Source organism: Leptonychotes weddellii, chromosome 3, assembly GCF_054177405.1.
Source record: "Leptonychotes weddellii isolate Sample4059 chromosome 3, ASM5417740v2, whole genome shotgun sequence".
Classification (NCBI taxonomy): domain Eukaryota; kingdom Metazoa; phylum Chordata; class Mammalia; order Carnivora; family Phocidae; genus Leptonychotes; species Leptonychotes weddellii.
In genome coordinates this window covers 134,156,179-134,178,822 of record NC_138371.1, presented here as the reverse complement: position 1 = coordinate 134,178,822, position 22,644 = coordinate 134,156,179, and the positions used below count along the sequence as shown (strand labels likewise).

The window sequence follows — 22,644 nt, the reverse complement described above, 5'->3', positions numbered from 1 at the left end:
CCTGTACCTCTGAAACAAATAATACATTATATATTAAAAAAAAAAAAAAGATAGCAGGAAAGGAAGAATGAAGGGCGGGAATCGGAGGGGGAGACGAACCATGAGAGACTATGGACTCTGAGAAACAAACTGAGGGTTCTAGAGGGGTGGGGGGTGGGGAGAAGGGCTAGCCTGGTGATGGGTATTAAGGAGGGCACGTATTGAATGGAGCACTGGGTGTTTATGCAAACAATGAATCATGGAACACTACATCAAAAACTAATGATGTAATGTATGGTGATTAACAAAACATAATAAAATAAAATTTAAAAAAAAATCACTCCCCTTAATACCAGCTGATAGCAAATAGAATTGCAAATAAATTCTTAGATTATACTAATGAGAAGAATATAGATAGACTAAAAAGACTATAAACAAAATATTTGAACTAAATTTGGAAGAAATGGAAAAGCATAGACTATATTTTTCAGAAAAGGACCTTTTTAGGAAGGTGTTTTAATAGTATTCTGTGCAGATATGAAAACATGACAAATCGGGTTTTACAGTACAATGAAGATCAAAGTTGGAGATCAACGCACTCTGGCTATATCAAGAACTTTATGCTGTTGTTCTAAATTAATCTAATATCCCACAAAGATTTGATGTAGTTTAGCATAGTAGATAAGTTTTCAAAACAACAGGCTTTTAAATATTTCCACCAGGATTCTGACAGATGATCAGTAAAGACCATCGAGATGTTAAAAAATCTTTAAATTCAAGTGAAACCAGCAGAAACTAAGCTAGAAATCTTTCTAAATTGAGGTACAAAAAATTCAGCTATGAAAAGCTGAACAACCTGACTTTTTGGTTCTTCTTGCTGATTTCCTTTATACATACATATATATATATAAAACTATAGCTATATTGGACTATAGATAACAAGCAGCCTTGAATGGTCTTCGAATATGGCAATTATGGCAATTATGTCTTCTGCGTTGATTTACTGGCTCATTCTCTTTCTAAGCTTTTTAACTACAGTGATCGGTGTAATTACAGAGCTGCCTCTACTGTGTGAAGGCACAATTTGCAGGTCAAAAATGTTATACAGAAGTAGGTATGGTAGCTGTCTAATTAGATTGCTTAATATTTATCAAAATGGCATTCTTTTTTGTTGTGCTTTGCTTGTCTCGGTGTTCCGAATATTCTTTCTTAATATAATTACATGATTGGATTTTCTTTTTCACTTTATGAGACATTAATCAGAGTTAAACGTTTAAGCTCAAAATATGATTTGCATTTGGACATAAAATCTCCAGTTTCTTCATCAGCGTACTGTAGTTTAATTTTGAGACATTCACTCAGTAGATGTTCATTGTGTACCAGGGTTGTCTCTTGTAGATGTTAGGGCTCTACTATTCCTGTCCTTATGGACCTTACAAGCAGCTCCACCTTCTCTTGCAACAGCAAGTAGATAGAGAAAAGAAATATCAGCTTATAAGTGCTGTGAAGAAAATAAATGAGACGTGATAATCAGCTGGAGCCTTTCTTAGTGACATTGGAGCTACAGCGTGAAGGGAGGCCCCAGAAGGTGACAGCTAATCAAAGAGCCGGGAAGGAGCAATACTGAAGGAACAGAGGCAGGGGAGATCTGGGCTTGTTAGAGGAATCAACAGAAGAGTGATGTTGATGAAAAGGTGATAATTGAGCAGTGAGGATGAATGAATGGAGGAGTCAGAAGAGTAGCCTGGGACCACAAGGACAGTGGTCTTTGTAGGGAAGATAAGGAGCTTAGTTTTATACGGACAGCAATAACACTATCTGATTTTTCCTGGGTACTTACCAGGTGCCAGGAACTGTACTAAGCGTTTTACTCATATATCCCATTTAACGATCAACACACCCCTGTGAAGCAAGTGGTCAGATCTCTGCCTTATAGATGGCAGAAGTGAAGCTCAACGAGATAAGGAACTGGCTGCTATAACTTCTAGCATAAGGAGGAATCCCAGTAGTCAGGTTCTAGAGCTCACGTTCTCAACTACCACAGTAAACTTTTCACTCCAACTTCATTTGACCTTTCACTAAGACTATATTTACCTTCCTGTTGAATCTTTGAATACTTTACTGGAATTGCTAAATGTATGAGCAGCAGAACAAATAGCAGACTCTATCTTGATGAATTTCTGCCCTAAATTTTTCCTTTTATAATAATAATAATTCAAGAGGTATTCATTTCTTCCCAGTTTATCGTATTTTTAAATTGTGCCCCTTATGTAGTCAAATGCAATGTTTTCCATTTATAATTTTTTCAAGCACTTCCAGATTTATGAGACATGAGGATGTAAGATTGTCGTCCTGCTAGAGTAGGGACAAAATGTAATATAGCACTAGAGACCGGACACCAACTGGAAATGGACACCCAAGCGGAGGCTGAAAGGAATTGGAGACTCTGTCCTCCGTCTGTAGGGAGGTGCCACTCATTTCAGCCACATGGTACCTGGGGTGCCAGTTCTTCTGGTTCCCATGAAAAACCAGAAATCTCTATTTTTATGTGAAATCCCTCAATTTAAAATGTTAGCTCTTTTTTTAAAGCAACTCTGGCCACATAAAATTTGTCTGCAGTTGTGTGGGCCCCTTGTGCTGGTCCTTTTCAATGGCTGCTCAAGAGCCCAATTAAATTTTCCTCTCATTTTTAAGAAGTGTATTTAATTCTGTGATCCATCTGAATTTTATTTTGATTCATAGTGTTTGCTGTAACTTGAAAAATTTTTAAGCTATTTTGAAATCATATTCACAAGAAGTTGTTTTAATAATACAAAGAGAATCCATGGACTCTTCACCCAGTTTCCCTCAATGGAAATGTCTTGCATAACTTTAGTACAGAGCTGAGAAACTGGCAAGGTGACATGGGTACATTCCATAGACCTTATTCAGATCTTATCAGTTTCCATACATTCATTTGTGTATGTGTGTTAGTATGTGTGTATAAGTCTGTGCAATTTTATCACGTGTAAATTTGTGTAACTACTATCACAGTCAGCATAGGATTCCATTACTACAAAGATCTCATGCTACCCCTTTATGGTCCATTGATTTTTGTGTGCTCCCCCCAACACACACACATACACAAACACACAGAAAACTGGCCCGAACCATCACAGCATGTATTACTCAATAATTCCTTTCTAATCTCTATTGATTGCTTCTTTAAGATTTTATTTATTTATTAGAAAGAGCGAGAGAACGAGAGTGCACAGAGGGAGAGGGAGAAGCAGACTCCCTGCTGAGCAGAGAGCCTGACATGGGGCTCGATCCCAGGGCCCCGAGATCATGACCTGAGCTGAAGGCAGACACTTAACCAACTGAGCCACCCAGGCGCCCCTCACTATTGATTGCTTCTATATTAGAGTTCTTTTCTGATTTATGTTGGAGTTCCAACTCTTATCTCTCTATCTGCTCAGGGTTACTACAATCTTACCAGAGCAGAAAGACAATATGATCTCAGACCAACCATTCTAAGTAACTGGCTGATTTTTACATAGGCTCTTATTCCTTCGAAGGTAAGCCTATCCTGAGCCATGTTTATTGAGCTTCTACACTGGCTACAGTTAAGCTTCCCATTCTGCATTGGTGGAACTTCTAAAGTCTACACCTTGCCAGGAAACCTGATGCTTCTTTTCTTCCCCACATGAACATTTCAGCCACAGGCTGTTTACCTGCGTGTATATATCGTGCCTTCTGAGTATCTTGTAATAAGTGCAGAGATTTCAACTCCCTTGGGAGCTAGGAGGGGTTCAGGAAGCATAGTCAGCTCTCCCCTCAAGATGTTGTTTATTTGACCTCTTACATCCCTTCTCTGGAACTCTTCCTACTTCTTACAATATATCCTACTTTTGTGAAACTATGTTCCTTATTTATAGGTCCCTCTGTATATGCTTTTCTGCTTATACAGATAGAGAAAAATCATCTACATAAGTGTATTGGCTTTTCTCCATTAAGTATCAATACACCCCTACATAGTAAATTAGTAAAAAATTGAACATCCTATTATAATTACCTGTTTTTATATTCATGTCCTAATAGTAACATTTTTTTTAAATGGCATGTATGCTGTAATTAATTAGTTTTATACATATTTACCTGGTTACAGTAAACCATGATTATATTTATTTTATAATTTATTTTTAATAGATAATATATTTTTATGGTTCAAACTAAAATTTATAAAAATTTGATACCACCCTATCCTTTATACAGTTTCTTTTTAGAGTCAACTAATGTTACCAGTATCTTTTCTATCTTTTCTTTTTATATATATCTTATGTCTCTTTATATTCATTTTCTATCTTTGTGTTATTTGGGCTTTTTCTTAATTAATTCCAGGAATTCTAGTTCATAAAGTTATCAGACAACATTAAACCATTAAAAGTAGCTACAGATGTTTACCTAAAAATAGATAGGGCTAATTCTGAAATTCAAATGGGAAAACAAAGAAGCAAAAACTTAAAGTAAAAAAAAAAAAAAAAAAAGTGACCGATGGGGGCCTGGGCTTAGCAGATACTACAACATAAAGCAACAAACAAGAAAGTAGGATGGTATATTTCGACTCACAAAGGACAAATGTCTCTCTTCTTTTTGATGTCCCAGTTGTCTGGCTTATCCAGTAAGAACCCTCTTCAAATCTCTGTGTCCTTGTAACACCATCCCAGTTATTTTTTAATATGTCCATACATTTGGGCAACAAGATGTCTCAAACTCCTTTTGACTGTCTTTTTCCCCTGCTGCAGAACTTGGAATCAATTACCCTCCACAGACACTTTCTTTAATGGAGAAGAAGACTCTTAGAGACCAAAATGGGAGCCATAGGGCTCCATGTCAAATTGTGTATGAGATGGTAGGCTGGCTGTGTAAGGCCACAGCCAGGCCTCTTTAATAACAACTGGATAAGAAATTCCTTTTATAAGTTCTTAAGTTTACAATGATTTATTTTTCTCTACATCACATCTTCCTAACAGTAGAAAAAACAGCCAACATGTATGTAGCTCCTACTGCATGTAGGCAGCGTTTTGCCCTTATGTGTAGTAACTTGTTCCATTATCACAAAAATCCCATAAGGCATATGTATTTTATATATAGGTAGGTATTTTCTATATATTTATATATAAATGAGAAGCTTTAGGCACAGAGAGGTTAAAAAGCTAATAAAAATGGCAGAGTGGGATTCAAACCCATGCATTTGTCCATATTCTTAAGATGGATGGATGAGGGTAAGGACTCCTAGAAGAGTTTCCAAATTCCCTGGTTCATTTCAGGCAGACATTTGGAAAGGAGGCGGACTGTGTATTAGCCCCAGACAAGTTCTAATGGTCCTCTTCCTTGGATATCAAATAATTGTTTACTATGTTCAATGTGACCTCATGGATAGAGGACCTAATTATCATCCCAGTTTCCTAAACAACAGCCTATCCCCCTGAAGAACTATAGCCTGGATTTGACCACCTAGCTGTTGCCAGGGGAGAATAAACACCCCTTTGTTCCTGCAGGTCATACTGACCTAGTAAGAAACCCGCAGGGGTTGGCTTTGTTTTTGAAGAGCTTTCTTCAGATAGAACTAGTTCACTGCCTCCACTGAGAGATGTGGTAAGGAATAAAACATTTAATGTGAAAGAAGAAGGCCTTCGATCTTTTCATACAAAAGATAATTTGTATGAAAGGCCTTTATCAACTGAGTAGATTTTATTATCATCATTGATCTCTAACCTCTAATCTCCTGCATTTTCTGAGAGCCCTTAGCCAACATCCTACACGCTATTATTTTTAATATGTTTGTATTTACCTCTTTGTACCTTGGGCTAATTATTATTATTATTATATTTCATTTTAACATCTATTTGCCTGTTTTTCTGAAATGTCTAATGAAAATAATTAACTATTAGTTGAAAGCTGAAATACGGAAGCAGGAAGAGTCAGCCAGTCACTGCTCTTGTGAGGGAAGGGGCCACCAGATCAGCCATTTGGAGATAGATGTTCGATCAGTGACTAAGTGGAAACAGAAGTAGTAGCTAAAGGGTTAGGGGTGGCTGAGTTGGTTAGCTGGGCCAGGAGTCTCAACTATCTCATGAGGTCCTGAAGGATGTATCGGGATCTATACACATGGTACAGAGCCCAGTGATGGAAAGGTCAGGGAAATAAGAGCAGGTGTATGGATGGACCCAGCCATTGCCTGGGGGGCTGCTGATAGTTACCCTATCCTGAGGTGTTATGTTCAGATTAACTCGTTTTATCTGTGAACAACATAGTCAAACGAATTCAGAATTACTTGATGCATTGATTCCTGTCTTATTATACATGCATGCTGGAGAAAACATCAGTTTCATACGAAGAATTACATGTACATATGTAGGTCAATACACCCCCCACACACACATTATTTATATAGGGATGGAAATAACTGACTTTGTACAAAATTCTGTAAATTTGGTTATGTAAATAATATATGCAAATCTATATATTTCATTCTAGAATACTCATAAAGTTCTAATTTGTGTAATAGAATGGGCTTTACAGTCTATTAAATGTGGCAGCTATGTTTTCAAAAGAAATAGTTTCTCACCAAGTTAATAATAATCAGATTTGAGTCTTAATAAGTAATTATAAACTTTTAGCAGAGAAAGGGCATCGGTCAGCAAAGCATATGATGCCATTTTTTTTCCGTCTTTTACCTTTGTAATAAGGCTTTTTCTTAAATTGCTTTCTGCCTTTCAAAATGGTAGCATTCGTGTTCTAGCAATAATTGTAAAGGTTTAAGTTATTATAAACTTTGAATATCAATTCTTCCCCTTCTGTGACAGTTCTATGACTAGGGAAGTCAGGCCTGCAAGGTCTAATTACTGCAGCGTTTTGATATCCCCAGCTACAATATTGGCAGGAATTTAAGCTATGGTAGAATTCATTGGTGACACCGTTGTAACTAAAAAGCCCAGAATCTGTTTCCAAGCTTGTTCAGGATGGAATCAAGTATTGGATGATGTCAAATAGTCCTGCTAAGTTCAGAAGTGCCTTGGATGATTCTAATATGAGATGCTAATTATTTGCAATAGAATGTAAATAAGGTAGCACTAAGTCTTATTTGCAGTGACTAATGAAAGCTGTTGTACTGTAATCAGTGAGATACAGAGCAACAGGGCAATTCATTAGGAAAACCATAGTTGACAAGCAGTTAATGCATGCTAGTCCGGACCTTTCCTCTTGCTTCTGTTTGCCTCTATTATTTCTCCTTGTTGATAATAATAAGTCCCATATGGAAAACGGATAACAAGGATAAGAAGAAAACTAGCAGCTAAATTTTGCCAACCTATGCCAAATATCTACAGACTGTAAGTCTTCCTTAGCTTTTCTTTGCCTATGAAGAACAACTGCCATATTAGGCTGATTGAAAATATAGTGATTTTCTAGTCAGCAAATTGCTAGTCTGAGAGTTTTTCATATGATCTCTCCAGACTTGAGCAAAACTTAACTATGCTGCAAATTATGTTATTTTCCAGATATATATTACATTTCAAAGTTAAGCCACATTTTCACTTCTCATACTTTAACAGAAGAGCACTTTTAACAAATAAAAACACGAAATTGCTTGATACTGCTCTCTTCTCTGCGTTATAGAGTACGTGCCTTGGTAAATAAAAGTTGAAACTCTGGAATAGCTTTTCTGCTCTGGGGCATATATTCATCACAGACAACAGTAGTGTAGGATACTACACTGCTTCTAAACTTGGATAGCCGAATTTCTAACTTCTGTAACTATTCAAGTAGCATGATCGTTATGTTTTATTCCCCACAGGTGGAAAAATTAGGAAGGTGATATGTTGTGTGTCATTTTTGGAACTGTTTCTTTCACTGGTTATCCATGGCCACCATAGAGGAAAGCCAGCTCATTTGATTCAATCAATATTGTACGATCCATCTCTTGTTTTAAAAGAATCTGAAGTGGCTTGTCTATTTAAAGGATGAAGAAGAAACTGAGAAGCAATACGGTGACTTATTTTTGAGCTTCCTGACAGCCAGGGGGAAGAAAGGAAGCAGCATGGTTATAGAATGCCAGAATGTGCGCTGCATCCCCTGGGGCAAGAGCGTATTTGGATCTAGGTTCAAGAAAGCAAAACCCAGGAAATAGCAAGAGTCTGAGGCCAATTAAGAGTTTCATTTATTCTTTATCTCCTGTTATATAAAATGCCATAAACTATGCACACTGAGCTCTTTGCTTCAGCCTGAAGTTGGGTATCTTAAATCCTTAGGAAACTCTGCAGCACCTAAGCTCAGTGTAAGAAGATCACCCTGCAGATGTAGTGCTTGCAAGGGGTTTTCCATAATTAAGATTGTTAGTTAAAACACAAGATGGGCAGTTAAATTTGAATTCCATATAAACAGTGAATACTTTTTTTAATCACAGTATGTCCCATAAATATTTTTTAAATATAACTATGTTCCAAATATTACATGGGATATACTGATACTAAAAAAGTATTCATTGTTTTTCTGAAACAGTTGTCAATCTGAAATTCAAATTTAACTGTTTTCATTTTTGTTTTGCTAAATCACACAACCTTACCCACAGCGGACAGGTAAACCTCACAAATTGTAATAGGCAACTGTCCCTTTATCACAAAAACCGAGAGCCCACAGTGACTGTCAATCATAGTCATTTTTTTTTCTCTTTTAACCCTTGTTAAAACTTTTTAACCTTTGTTTTAACCTTTGTTAAAAAGGTTAAAAAGGGCTAGATAGAAAGATCGTTATTTTCTGACAAAGAGAGACTTAAAGAATCTTAAACAGTACATAATAATCAAACCAAAGAGTAAACGTTTATCGAGAGGCTTGAATATTTCGAGTGAGCTCTGGTTTGGTTAGGGGAGTACACGCATGTGTGCACACACGTTAAGTTTCCAGTCTAAAGAGCCAGAGAGAGAGTGGCAGCGGGAAGTTAGCCGGCTGCGTGGCAGGAGTGGATGTCGCATATCTCAGAACCCCATTGCCTCTAGGAACTAATGGGGGCTTGTAGCTTCCAGGACACTGCCCCAGAAGTAGTGACTCTAAGAAGATTGGTTCTTACTGCACTTACTGTTCTTTTATCCTTGGGGTTTTAAATCTTGGATATTACTTATACGAACAATCTGAACACTTGGTGTCAAGGGAATATTTTAAACATTGGCTTCCCTTGGTCTTTGGGTGCAGCTCAGTGTCACCCAGAGCACATCTTCATTTTGAGTTAGCACCCATGAGTCCCTAAACATTATTTCGGAGGGTGCCGTTCTCTATAGACTTTTAAACCGTGCATTGCCCTTCCTCTCCACTACAAATTGGAAATCCGTTTCTTGGAAACGGTGCATATATGCACTGGCGTATGTAGAGATCAGGATTCAGCTGCAAAGACCAGAATCCAGTTTTAGCGGAAGAGTATTTATAATGGCATATTAAGCAGAATACAGTCTCATTGGGATAAATGAAGAAACGATCTAGATTGAGCTTTGATAGGTAACCTCCAAAGCCATGATATAAGCACGTAATATAAGTTCTGTTATGCAGAATTGCCTGCTGCATTTTGGAAGCCGCTGCTTCAGCTGTTGGCTCCAGAACCTTGCTGCCGCTCCGACAGGAAGTCCCTGTGTGTGATCAGGGAGCAGCCATCATTCCCGCAAGCTGCAGAAGTGACCAGCGCGTGTTACTGTCTACGCCAGCAGAACACATAGCCATCTTCCTGCCTTGCAGCACCCACAAAGCTAGTAAGCAGATATTGGGAGCCCTGCTAATGCTATAAGAGACCTCCCAATGCTTCCAGTCACACTTGCAAGGAAAACCAGCAAAAACATGGCCTCTACCGGACTTCCAACTCACTAACCTTGAGCAATATGGAGACTGGCCAAGCCAAATCACATTCAAATGGCAAGAGGATCCTTGATGTGGTTTTTCGCTTTCCAGCCAAAACAGTACAAGACACTCCAGTGGGTGGTTAAAATGGACTGTTGAATGTCAGTGCACCATAACCAGGATGTATAACCTTGTTTACAAGTGGTAGTTACATCGTATTAATTCATCTGCACCCTACAGAAGGGAAAAATCAATAAAGGCCATGTCATAAGGATGTCAGATGCCTTTTGGAAAATGCTTCTGAGTTCCTTCTGTAAGATCATTATTATTTCCATCTATAGGTCATCTACCAATTCATGAACAATGGCAAGCATTTTTCTGGCCTTAAATTCCTAAGCACTTGGAATGCAGAACCTTTGACAGAGATAATTCCATGTCTTACTGGCAGTGTTTCACAACCGTTTTATATACAAGGTAAAGCTTCTCTATATGGTTGTGTCTTTATTCAGAAGCTGTTGCTGTCAAATGGTACCTGACTCCCGAAAGGACACAAGCAGCAGTACCATTGTGGCCGTTACTTTGAATGGGGCTCAGAAACTGATTTCGGAGTTAATCTACCTTGATGGGTTCTACTTTGGTTCCTCCAGACACAAGCAACTAACTTGATGGGACTGAATTTCCTTCTTTCCCTTTTTCACCTAGTTTGATGGCTGGGTTGATGCCAAGTGGCACATACTCAGATCCACTCTATTTTGTTTTGTTTATGTTAGAGCCATCTTTCTCACTGTCATTACCATTATTTTGTCAAATGGATGCAAAGTGGAAAGGTTCTTCAGGCAATGGTGGGAGGCAAATAGGTTAGAATTAGTGAGCGTCCAGAAATATTTGTATTTTACACCTGTTTTTTACCTTGGGATTTTCATTTTGTAGGAGAAACCCACATCATCAGCTCACCTAGTTTTTATACAGACATGGAAATGTTGACAAATAACTTCAAAAGAAACATGAGTTAACAGTTTGAGTATTGAAGTATGGTTCCTCCTTTTATATTACTTGAGGAACCATTGTTGTATAAAAATCACAGTGCAATAAATGCCATAAAAATCATCTTTATTTATCAAAATAACATTTATTACCAAGACATGAAAAATGAAACTGACAAAGTAAGTTACACATTCCTATCAATCTTTTGAAATTTTCATGGATTTGCTCAATAGAAAGGCCTTACTTGCAAATTCCATTTGAGCTAATCAAATTTTCATGTAAGCTGGTTATAATTGTTAACAGTACCTTTTGGGAAGATAGGTGATTTTTTTATGTATACATAGAAAAACAAAAAGGTATTATAGTGTAAATGTAAAATGTAAATCAAAATTCTTGATTTATGTAATGTTAAGGGTTATTTATGGAATTTTTTAGTATGAAAATTTTGTCAAGTGTACCTTTAGTAAGTTCTATTCTTCTGGATTGCTATAATAGAATAAAAATATTAGAAAAATAAAAATGAGAATTGGAGCTAAGTTCCTACCATTCTTCCTTAATAGTAAGTCTATGCCCCACCCCACATATTTTTTTAAACTTTCGCTTAGGACTAATACTAGTCAGTCAGTGACTACTTGCAGAGGAAAATGAGTTATTGGAGCAGATAAATCATTTGGCTTATAATGTTTGCTTACTGGCTTAAATAACTACCAATAACTGTTCTGCTAAGCTTCTACTCAAAAATCCTAGTCTTTTTTCTCTGTGTTTGTATCCTGTCTTCCTCACACATTCAGTTTTATAGATTACTGTCAGGTACATTACAGAGGAGAGCACTTGCAACGGTAACGTATTTTCTGGCATCTTAATCATTCAACCAGCATTTCTGAACACCAACCACATGCAGAACCCCTGACTAGTTGCTCTTATTATGAAGGTGAATATAATGGCTCCTGTCTTAATATACTTAGAAGTTTTAAGAAGAATCCTTGAGGTTTGTATCACATTGCCCATATTTATTAAAATATCTATATCCAGATTTTTATGAACTCTTTTCAGAGAATAAACTTAAATATTTTCATTAAACAATAACAATTTCTAATATTTCAAAGTTTTCTTAATTTTTTAGAATGTTTTCTAATTAAGTATAATTTAATGTCGACCAAGCAATTCACATGGTTCAAATTGAGATTTTTAAAAGAAAATACAGTGAAAAATCCCTCTCTTCCCCCTGTCCTCCAACCAGCCAGTTTCCCTTCCCCAGCGAAAATGAATGTTGGCTTGGGTTAGGTTCAAGTGCATATAAAAGAAAACTCACATATCATTGACTTAAATACTTAAAACAGAGTAGTTCTACAATGCCATCAGGGATTTGGATTTCTTCTGTCATTTTTGTATGCAGCTTTATAACTTTATTTGACAATCAGTGGTTAGTTCTCATCCACAGTGACTGTATATTTTTGAAGGTGAAGACAGGTAAATAGGTAGCCAACATACAGAGCTTGTTTGGTGAATCTTCATCCTCACTATCTTTTCTGGACAATCACACATGGATAACCATATAGGAGCTTCCTGTTCCTTTGGCCCAGGCAGCTTTGTTGAGCCTGGTCTCCGTGTGCACATCTGGATTTTCCATCTCCTTCACGGCAAATTTCCAAATTCTTTGAACGCCCAAGGGGCAGGCTTGCGAACATCGATGATGTGTTCGCCGGTCACCACCTCACTGATGATGACAGGCACAACCCTCCTCACCATCTTTCTTCATGGGAGCCATTCTGTCAGGCCTAGGTTAGAAAGGACAAAAATGAGGGATTGTCCCTTTCTGTCTTTATCTCTCTCCTTTAGCTTCTAATCTCAAGCCTGCCTCTTGGTCCATTTTGGCTACTGGAATGCCATCTGTCATGTCTGTATTCCAGGGAGGGGAAAAAAGCCAACAAGAGCCAAATGGCATGGCTCGGTAAAGAGCTTTTTCCAACACCCAGAAGAGGAGATGTAGGGAGACGTTCCAATCTCAGGGGACTTCATATGAAAGGATTGCCTGTAGGGGCACCTGGGTGGCCAGGTCGTTAAGCATCTGCCTTCAGCTCGGGTCCTGGTCCCAGGGTCCTGGGATCGAGCCCCGCATCGGGCTCCCCACTCAGGGGGAAGCCTGCTTCTCCCTCTCCCGCTCCCCCAACTTGTGTTCCCTCTGTCTCTGTGTCTCTCTCTGTCAAATAAATAAAATCTTAAAAAAAAAAAAAAAGAAAGAAAGAAAGGATTGCCTATAGTGGGAAGGCCATGAGCAGCGGGACAGAAAGCAGTACCTGCATTGGAATGTCACCAGAGACAATGGTGGCCGACGACGGGCTTCATTTATTTAACCAGTTTGCCTAGGCTCAGCTTTTTTTCATAACTTCCATGTTTCATAGCTTGCCATTTAATCCATTCTTCATCAAAGCAGAGTGTCTTATTAAGTAAAACTTTACCTAAAAATAAGAAACAGATCTAACGTCAAGTATTGTATTTGATAGCTGTCTTCCCTAAGTTAAAATGTAGCTTCTTATATATACTTTGGTCCAGCTCCAATTACACACGTACCTGTGTCCCACTTCACTAATACGCTTTTTCAAGCAAGACATTTTATTGTATGGCTTAATTTCAAGGGGAAAAAAAATATTCTGGAAAGAAGGAATAATATGAGGTATGACAAAAAAAAGAGCAGTCTGCTGTGTATTTGTGCTAAAAACTGTGAGGGCTTTTTAGAGACATGCATTTCCTTCCCAGAGGCTCCATGAGCTAACCCTCAGGAAAAGGAATGGACTGGCAGTGGTCCTACAGGATACTTACTTCAGGCCTGGATTCTGAATATATTTTCTTTATATAAATTACCAGTAGAGTTGGGGGAAAAAGCTTTTTTTGAGATGGCAGTGTCACTAAAATATATGAATGTGAAGTATCTATTACTTCTCGCAGAAACCTTCATAAAACATATGGAAATCTGTTCTTTAATCTGTTTTCTTTTTTCAACTTTATTAAGGGATAATTGATAAATAAAATTGTAAGGTACTTAAAGTATACAATGTGGTGACTTGATATCTGTGTATTATGACAGAATTCCCCCACTGAATTAATTAAAACATCCATCAGTTCACGTATTTACTTCCTCCCCCCCAACTTTTTTGGTAAATAATTTTAAGATTTACTCTTCTTAGCAAATTTCAATTCTACAGTATAGTGGAATCAACTTTAATCACCATGTTATACATTAGATTCTCAGGCCTTATTCCTTCTATTACAAAGTTTGTACCCTCTTACCAGCTGCTCCCTGTTTCCCCCATTCTCCAGCGCCTGGCAACCCCTTTTCTGCTCTTTGTTTCTAGGAGTTTGGTGGCTTTTTCAATTCCACACATAAGTGAGATCATTCAGTATTTGTCTTTCTCTGTCTGGCTTATTTCATTTAGCATAATGCCCTCCAGGTTGTTCACTCATGTTGTTGCAAATGACAGGATTTCCTTAGTTTTTTTTTAAGGCTAATAGTCCATTTTGTGTGTGTGTGTGTGTGTATACATTATAAAATGGAATATGTGTATGTATATACATACCCACATGTAAAAAGGACTATTATTCATATATATATCACACTTATTGATCCATTCATCATTCATTGATGGACACTTACATTGTTTCCATTCCTTGTCTATTGCGAATAATGCTGCAGTGAACATGAGAGTGTAGATATCTTTTCAAGATAATGGTTTCATTTCCTCTCTAATCTTTTTGATAATTGAAAACCAGCTCAAAGTGTTACTCTTTTGGAATACAGCCTACCAAAAGGATTTAACAAATAACAATTATTTTATAAAAATAGTATTACTTGTTTCTGCCTTTCTCAACATTTCCCTATCAAAAATGTCTCAATTATACATACTGTATGGCATTAATATGTGTTCATTTTAAGATATATTATTAGAAGACATTACCATTTGACTTTGGAAACTTGCTTATGATGGTCTCCTTTCTGCCTAGTATCATCCTAAGAGGGATATCAGATTAAGCTAATTTATTAAGCACTTAACATTCAGTAGCTATGAATAGGATTAGGTAGTCTGTTTTATTTAGGCCACTTTGGTGTTTATAATGCTTTTCCTTGAATAAAAGCACTGTCACTATTTCTGAAAATTTGAATGGGTTGTCAAGTGCTAAATGGATTTAAATTTTTTTTTTTTTTAGTTATTCAATAGATTTCAGAACAAGAGGAATTTAGCTTTTTTAATTACAAGGACATATCATAGTACCTTCTCTAAAGGTTTAGGATATTATTAGGGTTGTTTATGTTCTGTGATATTCTTTTTAAACAGAGGAAAGTAAAGTGTGGGGTCTTTCCTCACCACGTGCAGCATGGTATCAGGAAGGTGGCCAACAGCATGACCTTGGCCTTTAAGCCCATTTCCTCAGTGTAAAACTGTAATAATAGTTCCAACCCTGAATGGTTGTTACGAGTTTGAAAATGAATTGATATCTAAAAGGACCTGGCTTGTGCCTAGTATATACTAGTTCAGTAACCATTGATTTTTCTTTCTTTCTAATGTTAAAATTTCATGTTGTGTGTTTAGTGATCTCTGTAGAGATGATTAGAGATAAAAAGTTCAGTAGGGACATATAAGATTGTCTATTTTAATAACTCTCTCTTCTTGATGTGGAGCTCCAAAGCTAGTGCTTTGGAAGATTTATCCTCCTATACCTGTAATTCTCTTGGTTGCTACCGTATCAAGGTTGGCAGTGTTGGGGTAGGTTGGTGGTTAAGTGGGAAAGTCACCAGTGTTTTTCTTGCATAGGAACCAAAAAACAATATCATCATGGATTTTTTTTTCAGTTCTGCAAATATATTCTTATTGGATAATATCCATTTAAAACCTAACGATAGGCACATGGCTAGAAAGTAAGATTTCTCCCTAAGAGTCTGAGTGACTGGTCAGACTGTAGACACTTGGCCTTGGTTGGACCAGAACGAGTGGGCCATTGGGTGACAAATTAATGCAGGACTTGGAACTAGACAAAACAATAGAGACCACAAGTTCCTGCCACCGTGGATCACTGGTTGGCACTGAAGGCGACTGGCTGACAGATGGCTATCCTCTGTGCAGACTGTTAACTAGGCCGCTGAGAAAATACTTAAAGTGTTTACAGCTTAAATCAATGCATCTGGATTAAAAACTGAAAATATAAAAGTTGTACTAATATGTTAAAAATTTTTAACATTTTAATAATAAGATTTTTTAACTGTTTCATGAACTTAGAGTAGTTATGAGATCATTGTAAACTTACTGTTGTTGTTTTTTTTCTCCTAAAATTATACTAGCCCTCATCAGCCCTCGGTTTTGATTCCTCTTTCAAATATCAACTCTCCTGGAGTGTTCCATTATAGATCTTTTGATGTGTTTTGAATGATGTGTTTTGAAGGTAGTATGTGCGTGCTTGATACACACTGTTCTGTGTTTCTGCAGCATCTTGTGATCGTTCCCATAGTGTAGAAAATTTTAAGGATAAAAATTAAATGACAATTTTTTATTATCATTACCTTTTATTTTTCAGTAGAAACGCCTGTCACTGTGGTCAGGTCACATGAAGGGATGCTGGAGTAATAATGGGCATTGCGAAGCAGTCAAGTATTCCCTGGTTGGTAGACAGTTCATCTCATTTAAAACAGAATTCATGGGGTGAATATATTTTATAATAATTCTGTCAGACCCCCTCATTTTATGTATTAAGGAACCTAATAGAGGGAGTATAAAATCAAAGAGCAGGTTTCAAATCCAGCCTCAATCACTTAGAGTGTGACCTTTTTTGAGTTATTTAAGCTAGCTTAAGTTCAGTTTCATATTTGTAAGATGGAGATAACAACTATAATATCTACTTCAAACGGCTTTTATGAGCACTCGAAGCTATTCGGATGTGAAGGGTTTAGGATGTCGCCTGGCACCGGGCGCATCCCCAGGAGGGGCACCTGTATTTTTGTTGTCGACATCATCTTCATTATCATTTCTTTTGAATTAACATTTCTTATATGCCCCAGCCCAGCATTATTCCTGTGACTATGAGAAAGATGGAATCATGAATATTCATTTTAATATAAAAATTGTCATCAAAATATTAGTATGTCCATAACCAACTTCTTGCAATACATAACTAAAGATATCTGTTAAATGGCATTTGTGCATTTAGATTTTAATTATAATTGGCATTCATACGGCTGGTCCACTTAAAAAACTTTTTTTAAACTTACTCTTACCCTATTGCAAAGAGTAGTCTACCAAGTGCTTGGTGATATCATTACATTCTTGCACACCCTGAAAAATGTTTACGTGCGAGCAGGTGCTGTGTACTTCCACTTACATATCTTATTTACTTCTCACAATAAATGCAGCAGGTGAGGATTATGATCGTCATCTTCGAGAAAGAAAATATTGGTCTCAGCTTCTAGGGCTTGTTCAAAGTTACACCTGGTCTTGTGTCACTGGGTCACTATTAATTTCATTAAATCGCCTCTACTTTCCGAAAGTGCTATAATTGGGACAAACTGTGGGAATTTCTTCTCTGTGAACTGGGGAACAGATTTGTTTTCTCATACCCTCCTCTAATCAGGTGCCATATCCGGAAGATTTTGCCTTCATGAGGTTTCTTTAGAACCCTCAAAAACATAATGCTATAGAACAGATGCATTAAACAAATATTTGATTACCTACCATGTGCTGGGAACTTGGCTAATAAGCAGGTAATTTGTGACTTCTTCTTGAGGTGAATTTTGAATAATCCTTTGAGGGCAGAGAAAATGATATGCCCTCATTAACATCTAGATAATAGATGGCTCTGTAATAAATGGTAACAAATGCCTGCTCACCAAAAACATTTTTCTTATAAAATTGAGCTGTATGTTACTTGCTAGCAAATGGAATTGCATACTCTCCATACCCCCAGCCAGCTCCCTGAGCACCCCAGTCAGCCCCTTAAAAGGCAAAAAAGCTTAGATTTCTTAATGAATGAGATAATAAATACATTTCTTATTTAAGGCACTTAAATCACAATCTGTCACTTGAAGTTGGAGCATCCTCACTGATGGAGGCAGGAGGAGTGGAGGGAGCACTCTGAAGGTAAGGTTGAGGATGTGGCATCTTGTTAGAGGAAGAGGGAGAAGGAAAAAAGTAAACACATAAACAGAGGTTTGAGATCTTGAAATTTAAGTAAAACTTGTTTTTAGTTTTCATTGAGGGCGTGACAGCATTATCAAAGTTTTGGACTCTTTTTAACCTTCCTCTTTGCTCCCCATGGCTATTGTCCTTGAGTGCACAGACTCATGCTTGCAAGATAATTAGCATCATCCACACTCAGCCATGTCCAAAGACATCTGGGTCTGGCAAAAGGCTCTCTTCTCTTGACTTTGTGTTTTTAGGAAGGCAAATCTTTCTCAGAAGTCCTTTAACAGACTTTGTAAGTCTTAGTGGCCAGAACTATGTCACATGGCCATGTGGGCACTGGCTCTTCCATCAAAAAAGCCTCTTACCTAGAGCATTCTAACAGCCCCCCCCCACTCTTCCTTCCTCAAGTCTGAACACACTTGAGTCCGTCCAGTGCCGCCATAGTTTTCTACCCAAGACACAGATCCAATCATGTCATTCCATTGTTTAAAAATTGTTGGGGACTTCCCTTTGCATACTGTGCCCCCCACCCTTTCCCTGTCCCAGATCACTCTGCACAGTGCACGCATAATGGCAGTCCTCAATGGAGGTGGGTTGGATTCTAGTTCTATTAACTGTGAAATATTCGTAAGCACATTTTAGATCAGATATTGAGGTTCTTTTTTTATTTAAAAGAAATAGACCTTCAAGTTATTACAGATGGTATTATACAAAGAAATAGCAGAATTTATTGAGCAAATATTTATTATATACTTCTTATGGTCCATGTACTGTACTTGGAGTCCAGGATTAAAACAAATGCAATATTGACTTCAAGGAGTCTGTAGTCTAGAAAGGAAGACATATTAAAATGAACAAGTAGCGGGCGCCTGGGTAGCTCAGTTGGTTAAGTGACTGCCTTCGGCTCAGGTCATGATCCTGGAGTCCCGGGATCGAGTCCCGCATCGGGCTCCCTGCTCGGCGGGGAGTCTGCTTCTCCCTCTGACCCTCCTCCCTCTCATGTTCTCTGTCTCTCATTCTCTCTCTCTCAAATAAATAAATAAAATCTTTAAAAAAATAAATAAATAAATAAAATGAACAAGTAATTTCAAGGGTGACAAGTGTGAAGAAAGAAGAGGGTGACAACAGACCCAACACCAGGAAGACTTTGAGCTTCCCCAGAGAAATGATGTGTTAAGAACCAAATGTGTCCGCGTGCAGAAGGTGGGTGTGTGGCGTAGGGATTGGGAGAGACAAGAGTAGAGCCAAAATCAGAGTCAGATGCTCAACCAACTGAGCCACTCAGGTACCCCTTGGACTAGAACTGAAGCGGTGAGGATAGAGAGAAAATACTGAACATGGTAAGGGTTGTATGTGCAGAATAAACACGGGACTCCTGAGTTATTGACTTGAGCAGATGGATAAAGACTATTGTTTCCTAAGGAAAGGATCACTGCTTGGTTAGAGAAAGAGGAGCCCAAAAACATTTGAAAAGAGCGTGTCGGCAGCGACCCAGTCAACCACTTGGAGAACTAGAGTGCTGTTCAGGATATTGCCGTTGCCACGAGGGTGCTGTGGTGTCCTGATGATGCACCCTCTTCCTGTCTCTGCCTCTGTTTCTGTTGTCATTGGCAGCAGATGTAATGTTTATACCTTTCTGGTGTATGTTTTTTTTGTTTGTTTGTTTGTTTTTTAAAGATTTTATTTATTTGAGAGAGAGAATGAGAGACAGAGAGCATGAGAGGGAGGAGGGTCAGAGGGAGAAGCAGACCCCCAGCTGAGCAGGGAGCCCGATGCGGGACTCGATCCCGGGACTCCAGGATCATGACCTGAGCCGAAGGCAGTCGCTTAACCAACTGAGCCACCCAGGCGCCCCTCTTTCTGGTGTATGTTGATGCTCGTTTTCTTGACTTTATGGCTCTAACCCAATGCCTTCTCTCTGTTTCTTGATTTTAATGTCCCTATACTATTTGTGCCCCTCTCTGTGTTTCATTGTCCCACAAGGGGAGTTGACAGGGTGAGCTAGAGAATATCAAGTACAGAAGGTCCTGTAGGGCAGCATCTGCTTCCCACTGCCCAGGGAGCCGTCACCACTGCTGCAGGACCCAAAGCATGGCAACTTTCTTTTTTGGCCATTCCTGCTATATTGTTTTTAGCATTAACTCTGTCCAAGTGATACACTGGGCCATGGAAAGAACACATGCCTTGTAGTTATTAAAACTTTGATCTAACTTCTGGCTTTCCCGTTCATCAAATACATGAACATGGGCTAAGAATTACTAAGTTCTCTGTGCCTCGAGTCCCTCATCCATAAAAGAGCTACAACATATCTGGACTTGTTCTGAGGATTAGAGGGAGTAATACAAGTAACAGGGTTAGTGTACGCGTATCTGGCATTAGCGGTGGTGGTGGCAGGAGTGATGGCGATGGTCGTGATAGCATTGGAGGGAATCACGGGAGCAACCGGAATAGTGTGGTAGGCATGGAGGTAATGGGAGTTGTTGATCATGGCTCTTGTGGGGGTGGTGACAGTAGATTATACGCACAGAAAAACTGCCCTTGGCTCAGAAGGGCTGTGGATAAGAAAGACACTCAAAGCTTCAAGGACTGTCCAGTACAAAGGAGTTTTTAAATTTAGTTGGGCTCTATTGTTAGGAAACAAATGACTATGCTCACTTAAACTTGGACCTTGGAGAGTGTATTTTATGAGTTCAACACTGAATTACTTTCACAGTTCAAGAACACTGACAAAGTGACTTAAAAGTGTACAACAATTATCTAACTATTTCAGAAAGTCAATTTAGGGGTGGAAAGTCTGTATTAAAATGGAAAGAACAATGCTCACTTGCATGTACTTTAAAGAGCAAGTTAAAGCCTCGCTTCTTGGCCAGGGTGCATTATAGTCATTCAATTACATCCTTTGAGCTTTTTTGTCTTTTTGACAGAACAAACTGATTTCAAAGTATAGCTTTGTTCCCTGCAATAAACTGTTCTGTATAAAAACTTGCAGGCAGAATTCAGAGCACAGTGTGAATATTCTTTGCTTTAATTATTTTTGATACTTGTTCATTTGAACAGTGTTAGTGAAAAAAACTTAGGAATAAACAACATGCAGTAAACATGTTTAAGAAAGTAGATATAAGGATGTTAATGCTAATACTTGTTAAGCCCTTAGTTTATACACCAGTCACTATGCTAAGATATTTACATATATTATCTCAGTAACCATAACAGTCATGAGATGGAAGCTAGTATTATCTTCATTTTACAGATAAAGAAACTAAAACTTAGACTTCCCCAGGCTCACATGCCTCAGGAGAGACAGAGACAGCATTCACACCAACCACACTGTTGATAGAGCAAGTTCTTTATTATTCCCTCTCCCTTGATTGTTTAGCCATAATTGGATTAGTAAGGATTGAGTTCAAATTCAATGGAAGTTGGACCCTACACTTGGAGAGTTGAATCACCAATCTATTAATATGCCCCTAATCTACTCCCATATTTTTAATTGCATGCCTTTTTCAAATTGCGGTTTGGGTTATCATTTGTTGTGTCATTTTTAAACTAAGATTAAAGGCACAGAATACATTTAAAATAACAGTAATGAAGTTTGGTTTTTTCCTTGAAGTCTGTTATAGTAAGTCTGTAATAGTAGTCTGTAATAATAAGATGTTTGCATGGTATTTTTTTTTTTTAAGCACAACTTTTCTACGTTAGGTGTCCTCATTCTGTTATTCAAAAAGAGCAACTTAATTAAAAGTAAATCATGTTAAATTAATAATTCTATAAATTTACAGGCTCATTCAGAAATAAAAGTCACTCATTAAGAAAATGAAAGAGTACAAGGTATGTGCCCATTTAAAAATTTTAATTAGGTACTATTTCATTTCAAATGGCCATAGATCTGCATTTTTTCATAGATTCTAATGAGTTTCTGTGTCTGAATATAGTTATCTCTAGGTTATGGGAAGACAGATGATTTTTAAGTTTCCTTATTCATTTTTATATCTCTCATACCTAGCAATTAAGAAAAATTTTGTCAATAATGGTTTTTTTAATAAATTCACTTTTAAATTAGTTTTGATTGTCCAGAACAAATAGAGTTGTGTTTTATTATTATTATTTTTTGATCCAGAAGAAAAAGCAGCATCTTGTTTTGGTTTTTTGAGGGGATGAGATAATTATAAAAACAACACATCTTACTTAAAATATTCAGAAAATGCATTCCAGTAACAGGTCAGAGCTATGGAGATATAAATTTGGGGATTCTCAGTAGACAAATGGTAGTCAAACAACGTGAGTATAGTAGATGACTTTGGAAGTAAGTGTGGATACAAAGGAGATAATTTCCAAGGACAGAGCCCTGAGACTAGCTAACATTTAGGGCTCAGGATGGTGAGGAGGATACATGAGAGCACTGAGAAAAGCAAGCAAGACTGATATCCTGAGAGCTAAAGGGAAGGACATTTCAGGAAGGAGAGAGTAACAGCTGTGCCCAGTACTGCTGAGCCGTCAAGGGAGCTGAGAACTGAGAAACAACCATTGGATTTATGAATGAGGAGACAGGTGACTGAGGAGGTTGGTTTGGGTGCCGTGGGTTGGACAAATACTGACTGAAATGCGTTCTAGAGGGCACAAGAGAAATTAGAAATTGAGGTTCTAGGTAATTCTT

General features: G+C 37.8%; 1 protein-coding gene and 1 long non-coding RNA gene across 5 annotated transcripts in view; both read left to right on the top strand.

Moving 5' to 3' along the window:
• The window catches only part of DIAPH3 (diaphanous related formin 3), a 485,199-nt gene that overhangs the window by 399,447 nt on the left and 63,108 nt on the right, over window positions 1-22,644 (top strand). The window lies entirely within an intron of this gene.
• On the top strand, window positions 12,509-20,711 carry LOC145720662 (uncharacterized). The gene is made up of 2 exons (XR_014143809.1): window positions 12,509-19,614; window positions 19,839-20,711. It is a non-coding gene; the product is annotated as an uncharacterized LOC145720662 (long non-coding RNA).